This window comes from Carassius gibelio, chromosome B19 (assembly GCF_023724105.1).
Source record: "Carassius gibelio isolate Cgi1373 ecotype wild population from Czech Republic chromosome B19, carGib1.2-hapl.c, whole genome shotgun sequence".
Lineage (NCBI taxonomy): Eukaryota > Metazoa > Chordata > Actinopteri > Cypriniformes > Cyprinidae > Carassius > Carassius gibelio.
In genome coordinates, this window is record NC_068414.1 from 17,719,846 (window position 1) to 17,734,887 (window position 15,042).

Consider the following 15,042-nt stretch of genomic DNA (forward strand, 5'->3'; position numbering starts at 1 on the left):
GATAATATTATTCTGTCTGTCAAGAACTAGTAACCTGTAAACTAAATTACAAGTTACTAATTTCACACACTGAAACAAACATGAAAACTATTATATATTGATTCCTATAGACAGAGGCTGCAAGTGCATCAGGAAGAGCCCCTGATCAACAGAGCAGAGCTAGTAGATGTTGATGTGTGCTGCTGGCCGATACGCCACAGCTGGTCCTTATCAGCCCATGCACATCACACTTAATTGTCATCGGTTGTGCATATATGAATGAGAGGAAGCTCTTTGGCTGATTCCATGTTGTTATTATTGCTACCAGCTTCGGCTCGACGGCATAAATGCACTTCCTCGTGTTTGCCTGTGACAGGGGTGGATGGCGAGTGGATGGCGGGCCGTCGTGTTTGTACGTGTATGTGTGTTTTTCTATGTGTTCGGGGATGGGGGTGGCTCTTTTTGTCGCTGTAACTCAAGTTCGCAGAGGTTTCCCACGCTGTTATTTTCTCCTGACGTTCGTCTTTGTTCTTGCGTCTCATCACATGTTGTGATTAGTGCTCCCGTTTGAAGGTGTGGGCCCACAACACAACAGTATTTCCCCCCACAAAGCATGCCAGAGCCTCTTCTCATTCCAAGCTTGAGGTTTTTGCTCCTCCGAGTGGGTCTCCATGTCGCCATGTTTTCATTTCAGACTCTTTATATCCATGCCAAGAAGCCCAGTCTACCCACAAGGAGGGCAGACGATGGTTTAAAATGGACACGCTGCTTTTTAGGAGTTATGTCTCGGCCTATTTGGATCTCATATATCAGCATAAGTCTTTCTGTTGCATCACACAAATAAAAACAGCTTCTTTTGAAATGCACAAAGAGGGCAACAGGTTTCTGATTGCTTCTCTGAAGACTGTCTGGCTACCGCTGCCTCACGCTGCGCCATGGCGTCATGCATTTTGCGCAGACAGATGTTCACGTCCCTGGAACAATGTGTTAAACAATCCTGTCCTCCTCAGGAGGAGCAGCAGGGGGACATGTTATTGTTTATAAATAGCTATGCATTGAATCCACACAGAAGAGGAAGAGTGGCTTTGTTTCTCTCACTGAGAGAGGAAGTGGGGCTTAATTCTCTGAGATACATGTGACACCTTGCATTGTGCCATTTGGGCATGTTTGTGGGAGTGTGTCTGTGTGTTTGTACACACATAGAGACGGATTATACTCTCATCCGAGTGGCACGGGTTCTTTTGAAGTCACCCAAATTTGACCCACGAGCGCTGCGAGAGCTTTCCTCTTTTCCATTTCCAGTAAAATGACACAACTGTGTGCTTCTAAAGTGTGTTTTTACGGAGGAGGAAGTGTTGTAATGATGGTCTTACGGATGTCGCCTCCCATATTTGTGTCCTTTTCTCCAATGGCCTTGCATTATCCCAGCTACACCCTGTCACAGCCGACGTCTGTGTATTCAAAACTTTAAGCGGTTTCTCCCTTATTGTCTTCCCTAAGAATTGGAACAAGGATGCTTTGTTGGCTATTGTCAGCTTCAGACTGGAATACATGACTTTTGCTCAGATTTACAGTCTTGGGGAGTCAATGGAAGTTGACTAATGTCACTCAGTCGAAGTTGACAGATTTCTTTTAAAACCTGGTAGTGTATAATGGAGCCATGCTCAAATTTTCTAGTTTCAGGCTGAATCCATTCAGTTGGAGGATATAAAAAATATTTGCTATTTTGGGCAATTTTAGTACACTTGTTGATTTTATTTGTCATGCACATCCTTGCAACGAGGCACATGTTTCTGCATGAAAGTCTTGAAAGTTGTCAGTCTTGTAGTGTATTCCAGCCTTTAGCTATTTTTCTAGGCAGATATTTTGAGTTATTACCAGCTGTTAAATTCGAATGTATTTTTATTATTATTATTATTAAACGTCATTTTTAGTTGTGCAGTGAAATATGGATTCTTTGGATGTTGACATGAGGTTGACATTGGCTCGCACACATAAGACGCAGTTGCTTGTAATTAGGTGTTTTAAGTCGTGGAGTGACTCGAGGTGGGTGGTCATCCACATGAACACATCAGCCACGGGACTGTGGTCAGGGAGGAAGAGGGTCTCTGAACTCTGCTGCTTTCATCTCCTCCTGTCTGCATAGTTAGTGGTGTGTTTGTGTGTGTGTGTGTGTAAGAAATAGCAAAGCTTCGACAGACAGACTGCAAAAATGCAGCAGAGTTTAAAATACTTTTCAAAGATTTGGGGTATGTTTTTTTATAGTGACAGTAAAGACATATTCTTACAAAAGAGTTTTGTTTCAAATGCTGTTCTTTTGAACTTTCTATCCATCAATATTTTTTTTAAATTAATTAAAAATGTATTTCAAATGCTTCTTCTAGACATAATATTAAATGTAAATCAAACAGAAACTTTCTGAGTCTCCTGCATCTCTTTTTATTTTTCTGCAGAGAGAACAATACTAATAATTAGTAAAGATTCTCTTAGAGATTCTTGAGTGATGCAAAATTCAATATGATTTCAAGATTTTAATTTGAACAAAATTCATCCTAATTTTCCAACACTAAATAATATGTGCTTTGCTGTACATGTGGATTTTTAAGAGAACCACCTGACAATGTTAATGCTTAAAAGAAACTTAAGCATTACTAAATAGTCTGTGTGAGCACATAACACTTAAGAAAAGACAGTTTAGATGTCAGGTCCCACCAGACATATTCAGACACATGTATCCAGGCTGGCAGACACACACAGACACACACACACACACACCCACACACACAAACAGACCCGCGCACACACAGCCACAGTACTTCTCACTTATGTATTTTCTAATTTGATAAAGTTAGCAGTGATCAAAACATGTGAGTAATTGACCTTTGGCCTGACAAAATGGCAGTACATTGGCCTTTGTGCGGGCAGCCTGGGAGAGTGCCGCCCCGTGACCTGCGTAATTCAGGGGGTCAGAGGGCAGGCTGGTTGACAGCAGTGTGAGCTGGGATCTCTAGGGCTTGCCTGAGCCATGAAATCAATCTCTCAGGGCCAGCAGCAGGGCAGCAGACGTAACCGGAAAAAGCCCCATGCAGCGGACCGGCCCGCCACCCGCCTCTGTCTGTCTGGGATCTACAGAGGGAGTGAAACCTGACATGGGACAGCATGATGGGGAGGAGTAATTGCAGACAGGACAGACACAAGTGAAGCTTAGAGAATAGGTGGATGTGAATATAGTATGTAGTATGAATGAAGAAATACAGGTGGACTTGTATTATTTTACCATGACAAAACAAATAGAATAAGAAAAACAAATAGTGTTTTGCTTAAATAAGCTTGTTTATTTATTGATGTATTACACACACACACACACACACACACACACACAAACACACACACACACATATATATATAGTTTTTTGTTATATTCACCCATACAGACCCTATTTTCTGGGTCTCACCTCTTTAATATAAATGGACAGGTGTTGTCAATACAGTCGATGCTTTCTCCAGATTCCTTTAACACACACACCCACACACAGTCTGCTTATTCAACAGTGCAAGTGTTTAACCTGATGTGTCTTGTAAAGCTGTGAGTATGAGGACTGACAGCAGCTGCGAGGTCACACTTGCCTCAAACGTCACGGGACTGTCACTGGTCACAGACTCAGTGCTTGACATCTTAAAGCTCTGAGACCTACTCTGTTCTTCATGTTCCACGCAGAGATTACAAGTAATAGAATCTTGCTCTTCTGATTGATTTTTTTATTGCATTTTGACAGATATAGATAAGTTTAATCTGTCAGTTTTGCAATACTATACATTTCACTTGGCCATTATAAATGGTACAACTGTTTTTTAACTAACACTACAGAGTGTTGATTCAGTGTAAGATGTAGTTTGTGAAGGTGAGAAACATTGACCTAGCTTTACCTTCTGCTGAAACCTCACACTCTTTTGTTAGGTTAATCAGGAGTGTGTGAGGAGTTTTGAGCGACGTGTGAGCCCATAGAGGTCGTGAAAGGTAAGATTTAGATAGTCTGATTAGTGTTTATGCAGTCATTATTAACGTGACAGGCCGCTCCATTGCCACTGCTCAGCTCTGACAGTCTGTTTTCTAAAGGCCCCACTGCTTCAGTAACACAAACACTGGGGTTTCACTCTCACCGCTCCCATCAGCCCCTGAATCCTCGGCTCAGAGGTTTCTGTGATACTGAGTGTGCAAGATGAAACATTGGCCACTGTCTGCCTTTGTTATGACTGAAAGTGGAGTTGTGGGAACTCTGGAAATGAGCTATTTCTACATTACGTTGAGTTTTCTCATGACTCCGGGTATATGTCAAAGGCTGAAATGTAATGGGTTTGTTCATCCAAAAACTAGCATTTTGTCATCTGTTCACCAACATGGTGCTCCTACCTGTGTAGCTTTCCTTTATTCTTTGGGAAAAAAAAGAGAAGAAGTTTAAGAGTATGTTCATGCTGCCGTGTTCCATAGAATAGTTCCTCAGTTCCTTTTCAGAACTGAGAATGTCTTTCAAACATAAACATACTTTGGGGAAGTTGTGGGCTAATGGTTAGAGAGTTGTACTCATAATGAAAGGTTGTGGGTTCAAGTCTCATACCGGCAGGGCTTTTAGGTGGGTGGGTGGGGGGGGGGTATATGTAGAGAACTCTTTCCCACCTTCAATACCACGACTGAGGTGCCCATGCGCAAGGCACTGAAACCCCAACTGCTCCCCAAGTGCCGCAGGAAAAATGGCTGCCCACTGCTCCGGGTGTGTGTTCATGGTCTGTGCGTGTTCACGGTGTGTGTGTGCACTTTGGATGGGATAAATGCAAAGCACTCATTCCGTGTATGGGTCACCATACTTGGCCACGTCACGTCACTTTCACTTTTGTAAAGAAGTAATTAAAAGGAATTAAAATAAAAAAATAAATAACACCAATATATTTTAAATATGCACTGAAATTGTACAGCACATTGACTTCAGCTGTTAGATAGACAAACAGACAGACAGATTAGATGGGCCTCCCCCCATGACCCCTCTCTAGCCTCATATCTGTCAGACAGCTTGTGTGGCTCAAGCTGAGATTGGCCGTAGACAGAGCTGCAGTAACTGCTGCTTACCGCCAGCCCCGCAGCTGTCTGCGCACGACGAGCCGTGTGTGACACCCCCCCTCTGCTGCTTCCCAGACCAGGACAGGGACAGCAGGAGGGGGTCATGGATTACAACCGAGGACGTGTAGCCACCACACTCCCAATCTGTACTTACAAAACACACACACACATGGCCCAACCCCTGCCTCGGGGCAGCTCGATCAGAGTAGGCTGGGATGGGTGTCTGTATTGTAATAAGTCCACATTGTAAGTGAGTGTGTGTGTGTGTGTGTGTGCAACTGTGCATACATGTGCTTGCATGTGAGCACTGAATACTGTCTGAACATATATCATACTAAAATGCTCTCCCCCTAAAAAGTGTTAGCAAAGGCTATTATTGCTAGTATGTATACCAAATTATTCAACAAACTGGCATATATTAAGAGTACTGGCGCATAACTTCCATACTGTTTGACAGAGTACATGAATGATCATTCAAATCAAGCCCCTTGTTAAAGGGTTAATTCGGTAGCACTTTATTTTACAGTCCTGTTCCTCATGTACATACTATGTACTTATTATAGTAATTACAATAACTATGTAATAACTAGGTACTAACCCTGTACCTACCCCTTAACCTAACCCTACCCCATGTAGTTACCTTGTATTACCAGAACTTTCTTAGATAAATACACTGTAAGTACATTATAAGTACATGTTAGTACACGTACTGTAAAATAAAGTGCAACCGTTAATTCACTCAAAAATGAAAATTAGGCTATGAATTACTCACCCTGAAGTCATCCTTGTGTATATGACTTTCTTATTTTAGACAAATCCAGTTTGAGTTATTAAAAAAATTGTCTTTGATCTTTCAAGTTGTTTTATGTCACTCAGGGATGGTTGCACTTCATCAGTCCAAGAGAAGTTTAATAAAAAGCGCATACATTAAAAAAAAAGTGTGTCTCACAGTCTCGAGGGGTAAAAAAAAGACCAATACTTTAAGTGAAACTTTTAATTTGACATTACACACTAATGTGCTGATTTTGCACTTAAAAGTGTACTTGAGAGGGTTAAGCAGTCATGAAACTGTACTCGTGCATATAATATTAATGGAAGCCACTATAAATAAAAGTGTACCTAAAGAGTAGATTAAGTGGCTTTTATTTTATTTTTTGTGTCAAGCCAGTTTTTAGAACACCACTAAACCAAAGTCCATTTAAGGCGAGTCATTTAACTTGGCAGCCATCTTTGAAAGTGATGCAGTGACTTTACCGATTAGCGATTGGCTCTTTTATTCAGAAGGCGAGGCTTCATTTGACAGAGCGGCCATATTGAGTGTCTTTCCCCATATAGATCTATATGAGTGACATGTCTTGTGTATTCTATAGTCTTTGACTAAATTCAGCACCAAATAAATACATACTATGTTTTAGCTACGTGCTACAAAACACATAACATGCTAGTAATTGTATAGCATACCCTAACATTGGGATGTTTTTCAGAGGCAGGCACTGCTCTCATTTTCTTTAGAAAATGTAAAAATCAAAATCAAGCTAGCATTTTCTTGGCACACAACTGAAAGTCAGCACATACTAAGAACCTCTTCTGCATCTGTCGCCGCAGTTTGTAGCTACAAGCAGAAGTGCTCTGCTGCCCTGACAGGAAGTGGGCAGCTGGCTCTGTGGTGACCCTTCAGCAAGGCTGGGAAAAAGAACCAAGCACAAGCTGACTGGGCTCAAGTAATTATACTTCACTTTTTTTCTCTCCAAGAAATGTAAGCTCATGTAAAAAGAAAAAAGCAAACATTTTTCTTTCAGAGACGTTCATGCCATTGTGTGCTTATTTATGGAAGCGGGCTGCTCCGTAATGCCATGTGAAAACATCTTACACAGCTCCAGCACAATCCCTAACTTTGTTTAACCTGCACAGTGTACTGTTTATTTTCTTGAGTTTAGGGAAAGGACAAGGAAGCACAGTTTCAATGGCAGAGAGAAACCTGTCAACACTGGAGTTACACAACGGAGCCTCTCAATCCGTCAACCATTACAAACTCTGAAAGCACAGTACAGTGATGTATCAGATGATATATCATATAACAAAGTACTAAATCATGACAAAATTCATGGTACTAATATACTCAAAGGTGCTCTAAGGAAATCAAAGGCACAACAGTCGATACAATTACTTAACTAAAATACTTTTTCAATAAGAAAGCATTAATTTTTTTTTTTTTTTTTTTTTTAAAGTGACAGTAAAGACATTTATAATGTTACAAAAATAATTATTTTTGAAATAAATCCTGTTATTTTTAAGTTTTTATTCATCACAGAATACTGAAGAAAAAAAAAGTATTTCCACAGAAAATATTAAGCTCATATAAGATTATGATGCTACACTAAGACTAATGATGCTGAAAATTCAGCTTTGCATCAATATTTTAACATTGAAAACAGTTATATCAAATTGTAATAATTATGCAATTCAATTGTAAAACCAATATTGTCAATTATAAAAATAAGTTGTCATGTTTTGAGGGGAAGGATATCTGTAATAATAATATTAATGACATGCTTAAGTCACTGCTGCACTATTTTAGTTTTAACCTTTTGTAAAAAAAAAAAAGTTTTTGGCTTGGTTTATTTTTTGTTTACTGTTACCTTATTATCGAGCTTCCTATTTTAACCATATGCTTAACAATAGATTAAACATATTTTGCAATTTCTTCTGAAGTAATTAAATATTTTTATCGGGAGCTAGACAAAGACTGATTTAGCTGCTTAAAAAGCAAAAACTAACTACAGTTCTGTCTTATACAACAACAGTGTCATTGTAAAGCAGTGTGTTTACTTTACAAATACGCATAAACACTTTCAATACAAACTCTCTCTCTCAAACACAAACACATATAGGGACACACACACGCTTGCTTTGTCCCATGAGGAGCCAATTCCCAGGCAGTTTTGGGGCGGATTGGTTTCTGTCTCACCCAGCCACACTGCACTGTAGGTAACGATGCATTGTTCTCCAGCTGGGTCCCGACTGGGGAAGGGTTACAGGAAAGAGGGTGGTGAGAGAGGGAGAAGCTGGCCTGGTGAGGACCTGAATGGAGTTTTGTCTAGGCTGTGCGCTGCAGCAATCCGATCTGGTGGGAAACCTTTGAGACGACCACAGAGTCACAAATAGAACAACAGGAACAAGGGACAATCACAGACTGCCCCATAAAAGAAGCACTATCCCCGAGTGAGATAGTCAGCCAGGTCCTGGCTTCCTCTCACACATTTGCTCAGACTCATACTGCAAGTCTGCTACAATACTAGATCTGGTGTAGTGTAATGTACAGAATAGGTCTAGAAGTATAGCCACAAATAACATGTATGCCATTGCATTAGCTGAAATAAAGAAAATTCAAAGAAGCACACTCCTGTAAACAAGGTGTCGTTTTCGCAATTACTCTTTAAACGAACCGGTCCCAACTTAAAGCAAATCTTAATTTGAAGTAAGCTAGTTACAACAGCTAAGCTAATCTTCTGATAATAGGCTACTTGGCTATATTTAGAGTTACAATCTTTAAATTATTTACATTGAAGTTAATAATTCATTGGAATTAATGAACCTGACTTACCTGGGATGAATCGATTCACTAAAATGAACTGCATGCTACATTCGTTATGACGGAGAGGGCCGTTTGTGATGAATCGACTCACTAAATGAACTATGCTACATTTTAAAGGGAGGATCATTTGGAATGAACCGATTCAACGAATAGGAATGTCCTGCGCTACGGAGTATGTGTAGTTGAGTGCGTTTAAGAAATCCCTCAGTTCAGACATTTAAAAAACAATAGACTGCGCAAACCGTGTCTAGATTGATAAATTCGCCAGTTCTCGAAAAGGCTACATTATTATATGAAAATAGCTGAACTACTGTTACCCTATTGTAAAATGTTCATTATTACTGACCCGTTGACTGTAGTCGATCAATTTAGTCAGTTTATAATAATATACAGTTAAATACAGTATAATATGTAAAATATGATGAAGGTTTTCTCAGTCACAGGTGGGGAAAGCCTATGCTTCTTTTAGCATTTATAGTTGACAATGTCTTGCTTTATTACCTCTCTTGAGCACGTCTGCTAACGTCATTTCTAGACGTGAAACACATCATATTTCCTAATGCATATGTTCTTGGATTTATGACATCCTCTAAAGCTGCAACTGCTGGGTGTGTTTGGAGTTCAGTTGGAAAAAAGAAAATCACAGCACTGATGTGTCCCACAAGTCGGCTGTTGTGATTTCGTCTCCTTTATTGTTGTCTTGGGCTACTGATGTCACTTCCCCGGCCGTAATAAAGGAGAGCAGCCGTTGGCCACAGCAGGATCCAGCTGTTCTTGCACATGGTTGAGCTGTGCGGTAATACTCAGCAGACGCAGGAAAAACAAGGAAGAGATCATTGGAGTTCAGCACATGCACTTTGTGTGTCAATAGTTAAGGGGACTGTACATCATAGCAATCTTTCTTAGTGTCGAGAATATAAATATCTGCTCACCTGGGGCTCAGGTCAGATACTTGAGAGACATTTGACATTGTTTGACATAAAAAACATCAATCCATGTGTCGAAATGTGTGATTTCTGTTGATGCTTGTCTCCTAAAGCAACCAGTGATATCCAACCCAGTGCGACATCTCTATATTTGAACATACACAAACATAAATGAGATTTGAGCGCTACAGTGATACTGATTTGATGGTAATGGACTAGTCAGCAGCACAAACAAATAATTTAACATTCATTTCAGTAGTCATTATGTGTGTATGGGAAAGCCAGATGCAGAGCTGTCCCACCCTCTTACATGTAGAGAGAAGATGAATCCATCCAGCTTTTGTCAGCACATCCATGCAGATGTTCTTCTTGGCACCTCATCCTGACCGGGTGAGCCTCAAAACGCTGGGGAGATCTTCCACAGCAGTGAGAAAGCTGAGAAGAGAGATTGAAGGGAGGACATCTGAATGGGAAAAGAAAAACGAAACAATTTGTGAAACAAGCTGTTTAACAACAGAAAATGTAAGCATTAGCCACAATGCTATTATGGGTGACTGCAAAGTCATTGCTTATGTGGTTCCTAAGAGGAAGTTGTCTTAGAAGGTTTTCTATGGTGTTGCTTGGCAGTTGATAGGTGGTGTTGGTGATCAAGGTCTAAAAGTTATGATTTGCCTATAGTGCACACAAATTCAGTTTGCTTTTCAAATCAATTCTATAGGACTGACTGCACACAAGACAAACAGGTTAACAAGACTCAACAAGAATTAACAAGAAACACACCTAAAACAACATGACATAAAACACACGGAAGAAAAATAAAGAATTGAAGAATTTTAACAATTGAAAAAAAATATTTAAAAAAAATTAAAATTTTAAAAAGCATTATCAAGCCAACATTCAAAGTTTGATCAAGTTTGCTTTGTAGTTAAAACTCTCTATATAAATTTAGTTCTTAAAATTTCAGTTAAAGCAATAGATGTTTTGGTCCCAATTTTGAAGCTAAATAAAAAGTCAATTAATTTTAATTTAATTTTAATTCTACTTCCTTATTCAAATATGAAACCATAAATGATAGAGAAAATTATGAGAACATTTTACTATTGTACAATGTGATATTTTGTATGAATTCGTATGCTGTGATTTTACATGGAAATAAATAAATAAGCACCTAATTGTCAGTGGGGGTGTAAGCAGATCAAACGAAAACATGCAAATGAAATCATACTAATTCATATGAATTAGCCATCAATTCGCTAAAACAGTTATGACTTGCCATAAGAGTGTTTGTGTGGACTTTTGTTGTTCTCATTAAAAAAATATTTTGAGTACACTAAAAGAGTAGTCTCTAGATCCATCCTTCAGTGTAAGTCTATGGGTCCTTTACCCATGTTATTGTCCATCAGGCAAAAGTCTGATTGTTTACAGCAGAAAAGAAACAACACATAAGGTATCATTCATGTCTGGTTGTGTGCCATAGTTTTATACTCATGGGTTTTGACTAAAATATTAGTAAGTTCTTTGCAAGCTCCACTACCAAAGGGTTCATAAACTGTTATCGACGGTGATATAAACACAGGCGTCCAAACCTGTGCTTGTCTTCTCCTTTAGAGCTCAGTTTGTTGGTCGAAGCCAAGTTGTCTTTTATCCCCTGGGCAGTGTGACAGGCCAGGCGCCGGGAGGTCCGGACCAGCCTGACAGAACCTGCCTCTCTCACTGCATCACACCACGTGATTGCCAGACTAGGAACAGACTCATTCAATATAATACAATGGTTCGTAATGCCTGACACATAAACCTTTGAGTCATTGTTTGCAGTAAAGCAGCTCTGAATGAGAAGAATGACCAACAATTCCTCCAAGAGCGCTACATCTATGTCAATGAGACCTGTGTTTTTCTAGAACTTCTCGTCACCGCGACATCTGATGTTCTCTCGATAGCTCACTATTTAAAACGGAACGTTCTACTTATAGACAGGAATGTAAACTTTGACTGCGAGAACCTCCAGTGTCAAAGCCGCAATAATGGCACGCCGAGCACAAAGTGGAAATTCAGACAGGGCTGTTTGATGTGGGTGAGGTTTCAGAAAAAATCCTTGTGAAAACTTGGATGAAAAATAAAGAAGAAAAAGAAGTGGTTTTAAATTGTGGCCCAACGACAAATCGGCAAAAGCCAAGAATAAACCAAGCTGTTCCTCACTGGGCCAGACGGGCTGGCAGGCGACAGAAGAGAGGGGCTCTGAGAATCCCCCTGGCCACACAAAGAATGTGGTTAAAATGAAACAGACACACAGGCAGAAAGTTGATTGGAACGAGCATGGAGATTCTTGTTGTTTTCCATCATTCTCAGGCCTTAACCACACCACACACGCAGAGGGGCCACAGTAAAGGACAGCGGTCTCAGCACTGATCTCCTTCAAAGAGCTCATGTTAACTGCTGAAGCTAACTGCTCTCTTCTTACCACACAGCTCTCCGAGGGGATAGATGACAGTTCAGTCTAAAGTTGGGGTCACATTTACCGTTGTTTGACCAATTTTCATAACCAAAATCCAGTTATTTCAATCCACCTTATTTTGCAGTGTGAAAGTAAGCTGTTTTATGTGTGAGACTTCTGAATAATTAGGCACTATAGGTATAACTAAAATAACGAACAATATCGCAGTAATCCGTGACATTATTTGTGCAACAAGCCAATGCACTTATGATTATAATATGTCCCTTGTATTGTGCAAAAAACATAGAAAGGCCCAAATCACAGCCTATGCATGAAAAACAAATTGGTGTAGAAACAATTTAAATTGCTAGTAAATTTCACAAATAATTAAAGACTTTTTCTTTTAGTCTTTTTTTTTTTACAGCATAGTACATGAAATACCATTTCTTTCATAATGCAAGCTCCATTGTTCTTGTACCTGACCGCACTGCAACTTGGACATATTTTATGAGGTGGCTAATTCATACGAATTCTTATGATTTGTGAAAAATCGTACATATTTTACAAGATGGCAAATTCATAGAATTTCTCACAGAAATTGTACATAATCATACAAATGAGAACCTACTTAAAATATGTACAAATTGGTCATAAGATAGCTTTGTAAGTAATGTGCATTGCATTCTCAGCACTGCCACTAGAGGCAATATAGCAAACACTAGCACAAACTTAGCTTCTTCTTCTATGGTAATTCCTTTATTTATGTATTTCTGGCAGGTAACTCAATGTCAGCAGTTTGAATAATAACACATCTGGTTTAATGGCTCATGTTAAGGTAATTATATTACCTGTTGAATAATGCACATACACTTGCATTGTGATGATTACAAATTTCTGTCTGCATTTACATGCTATTACGTTCTCTGATTATTATAGTCACATTAAATAATTACAATTTTAGTTCAGATGCGGCCTAAGAAGATTTTTCCAACATTTCAAATCTCTTATTCCTCTTATATTATTACTAGAGCACAACAGTGATGTATTTATGACTGCGGGCCCCTCAGTGGAGCTGCATGAGTGGCCACGTGAGCCCAGGCATGGAGGAGATTTATTCTCCTGCACCTGGTAAAATAACCCTCCCTGCATGAGCGGGCCTGCTGCATGAGGAATCAACTGTGTAGGTGAGGTTATGAAGGTGAGACTTAGATCAGATCCTGAGCTCTCTAGAGAAGTTAAAGCCCTGAGGGGAAGAGATGACAATTAAAGACAGGCTCCAGCCTTTCCAAAAAAGGAAGGGAGAGAAATAATAGACGAATGACAGAGTGGGCTAATGTTGCCTTCTGAAACTTTGAACAGTATCGTTCTACTGAAGTTTAGTTTAGTGTAAATAACATTTGCATCGGCTTGCCAGAAGTGATGTCAGCTCAGGTATCATAACACTGGAGATGAAGAAGGTCAGATTCACAAAGATTTAAAGTCAAGCAACCCATTTCATTTCTGTAATCTGACATGTTTATGACTAAAACTTGATATTCGACAACAGTATGTTTTTTAACCATCAAGAATTGGTTGGAGGGGTTTCTACCACATGCAAAATATATTGGTGGGAATTATATTTAAAACTTTTTTTTTTTTTTAAATAAGCACATCTATATTAAACACAATAAAATATATTCTGCTAAGTATTTTTTTCCCTTGATTTTTCTTAATTTACTTCTTTTGTTTTAACATTGCCATTGCTGTCTCCTTTATACACAAGTACACTAACTGTACAAAAAGTAAAGTTGAGCTTAATTTCACTGTTTATTTAGGTCATCTATAGCTTTATAAAGTATATTGTAAATATAATATATAACACTATTAAATTTACAATTCATTTTTACACTAATATGTATCCTAATATAAAAACAATTCTAATGTATATTTGCATTATTTACATTATATTTACATTGCCAGCCAAAAGTTTGGAATAAGTCTCTTATGTTCATCAATTTATTAACATATATTTATATGTTTACATAATATGTATTTATATTTATATATAGTAAAAACAGTAATATTGTAAAATAATAACTATTTTCTATTTTAATATTTTTTTAAATATCATTCAATTCAGTGACGGTAAAGTAACCATTAACCTTCATGATCCATCAGAAATCATGCACATGTTATATGCATATTTTTGACTTTGTATGTGTGTAAATATTTCCATATTTTCAGTTCAGGGCAAAACAATAAAATCTATAGCTCAAAAATAATAAAAGCAGCAAAAGTAAAAGATGGGAAGTTTTTCCCGGCTATTGTGCCTGTAGTTAAAGATGCATGCATACGTGGCCTCTGTCGTTCTCTTTCATTCTCTCTCTCTCTTTTGCTCTGTGTTTCTCTCTCCCTCTGCGTAGTTTGGCAGTCGCAAACAGGCCATCCTTGTGTGGACAAAGCAACTGCCGCACGGCCCGCGGGCTGAACCCATGACCCCTGACGACATGGGAAAGTGTTCCTCTCAGCTGCCGGCCGTGAGGCTGTCCTGAGAAACACGCACTCACATCAACAACACGGCAGCTTCACTGTAACACATTATCTCTGCCACCACCTTCTGCAGAGCTGCATGAGAGCGAAATGTCAGAGGACTCATTAGTGATGACTGTATGGTCCTACTGTACACTGTGAGACCAGCCGCGCTGCATTCAGACGCTCTGTAGCGCTGCGTCCTGCCATACTGGCTATTCTGGTCGTGTGTTTTTTTTTATGTGATTCTCACAGCGGCTCGGGTTGGAGGAATTCGTGGTATCTGGGACCTCCGCAAGCGAGGGGCGGTTTGAGACGTGATTGAGCGCAGGCCTGGTGGTTCCCATGTCACAGGGCTGACAGCAGTGTGGGGAGTTTGTCACCGGCTGTGTGCCCTTGGACTGTCTGAGCCCCTGTGCCACTGCACTCTCAGCTGCTAACAGAGACAAACACACACATTCAAACAGTAACAAAAATCATTAGCACTCAC